Here is a 2,478-nt window from a genome sequence, read left to right as displayed (position 1 = left end):
TTAAGAATGTCAAGAAATGAAGCCCTTGCCATCGGAGGGTGGGTCATATGGGAGTCAGGAACGGGTTGCTGTGGACAGCACAGGAAGGCTCTGGAACCTCAGACATCCCTTAAGTGGGGCAGCTCAGGCCACCATGCCAAATGTTGGGGGATGGGGGGACCTAACCTCCACCATTAGATGTACTGAGTCTGGGAGACAGATACTGTGATATTCCTTTCTATATGTGCTTCTTTCGGGTGGGGATATAGGAAAGACCTAGTGTTCAGATGCTGCTGCTCTGATCCGGAATTAAAGGAAAGGTGTGATGTGCTATTCTGTGGGGTTCCTCAGCTTTCCTATTTTAATGATCTCTCATGTGTTAAAATTGCTTATTGGGCTTCATACATGGGGTCAGAGGACATTTGATGACTTCTAATGACCCTTTCTATTTGATGGCTCTGTGACTCTAGGGCTTCTTCTTTTTGCCTAGAAGATATATTCCCTATGACCAGAGGCAAAGAGGAGATTTCCACAGCAATATCTATTCACTGTGGTTCTGGGGAGAGAAGTAGCACCTTTGTTGATGGCTAGAGAGAGAAAACTGGAAGAGAGCATGTAGGCTCACAGGCTCCCGCTACACCACTGAGTCTTGCCCAGCTTGTTTGGAAAGAAGGTCAGCTGGTGGTGACTGCCTGGCAGATATGTGAGTCACTGTGCTGCTTCCGGGTCACTAGAAAGACAAGGTGTGTTTGGCATCTAGTGGTTCCTCCTGCTGTTGGAGGCTGTATGCTAGATGGCAAGAGAGCTAGATGCGGGTCTGAATGATTGATTCCAGTCCAACTTCTAGATATTAAGGCTGTGGGATCCTCAATTCTAAATCAAAGGCATCGGAGCAGGACCTGCATATAGCGAAGGCTCTGAGACCCCAGAGAGCACAGGCTCATGGGGGCGTGGCTGGCTTTACCCAGGTCCAGAAAACTGCTGTATTCCCCTGCCCCATCCTAACAGGCTGCATCTGTAAAGTGGAGAACCTTTATCTGTCTTCTCTGTCTCATCTGTCCTTGGGGAGGGGGTGCTTTTCATTTTACAGATGGAGCAACTGTTTGAGTAGTGTGTTCCCAGCCCAGTGGTTCACCCTCTCTGGACTGAGGAACCCTGGATCCTCCAAGAAGTCTTGGTATTTGCTAGTTTCCCTTCTCTGGACAAATGTGTCACTATCACTCTTAAAATGAAGCATCCAGAGGGGAACACAATGCAGATGTGACCCAGCTCTTAACAGAGGGGATGCTCGAAAGCTGCTGAGCAGTGTCTGGAATTCAGACATTTTCCCAGCTGGCCTTATCCTCTATATGTGCCAAATCCATTAGACATCCTATTAGACATCTGTCCATTTCAGGCTGAGATAGAGTTTTATCATTGTGTTTCTGTTTGTAAGTTTGTGTGAAGAAAGCTCAGAAACAATGGCTGACTCTGGCGCCCCCTTGAGGAGAGCTGGCTGTGATTAGGCAGCCTCCCATACCTGGTGGTCATGGGCTACTGTGTTTGTCTTATAGTAGCAGATAGTTTAATGACCAAGGTGATTTTGTTTATTAAAATATCATCTTGGGATTTTTTATACCATTGTAACAAAGGTTTGACTGAGTACCTATCTGTCTTCTTAAGCAGGTGCCTCTGGGCACCCTTCGTTGTAACTTGGATACTTGGGGGCTTCTCTGGGCCTCTGCTTGATCATTTTTAAATTAAGGCAATTTTTTTAGCTCTAAATTATATGACTCTTTGGGAGCTTGATGTGACTTGTCTTTACAATTTCAATAGCTGCTATTTTTGTGAGTGTTGCCCCTCCTTTAGGAATTTATTGTGACCTTAAAAAAATACAAAAAAAAGAATCCATTCTTTTCCTAACTTTATTCTTCCAAATTTCAATTTCTCACCTTCTCCTGATATTTCGCCATCCCCACCCCGCTAACCAGAAGATGCTCTGAGTTCTGAGGGAAGCAGCATAGCACAATGGTTAAGGGCAGTGTCTCTGAAGGGGCCCAGCCTGAGTGAGTGATTTGGGCCCATCACTGACCATCTGGGTGACCTTGAGTGAGTCATGTCACCTCTCCATGTTGGCTCCATTATCTAAAAGAATGGGGATAATGCCAGCACCTGCCTTATAGACAAATACATGTTAAGTGCTTAAGTAGTGAAAAATAGTGTTCGAAAGAGTCATTCATTCTTATTTTTGTATATTTATGGCTGAGGTGGCAAGTATAACCCAGAGTCATCAGCAGGCTCTCTTCTTTTAGGAAATACAACAAACAAGGAAACAAATAGAAGATATGGATCCTGAAGTTTCCAATGATGTCTGGTCTTAGTGGGGGACAAGCATAGGCTACTGTCCCCACCATCAGGAGAGCTGGTTGGCAGAACGGCTATAAGTGGCCACAGAAAGCAGGTCAGACAAGGGTTTAAGAGAAGGGTCATAGCCAGAAGTTTATTTCTGTCCACTACATA

This window comes from Pteropus alecto, unplaced genomic scaffold (assembly GCF_000325575.1).
Source record: "Pteropus alecto unplaced genomic scaffold, ASM32557v1 scaffold170, whole genome shotgun sequence".
Taxonomy (NCBI): domain Eukaryota; kingdom Metazoa; phylum Chordata; class Mammalia; order Chiroptera; family Pteropodidae; genus Pteropus; species Pteropus alecto.
Note: the sequence above shows the minus strand (reverse complement) of the source record.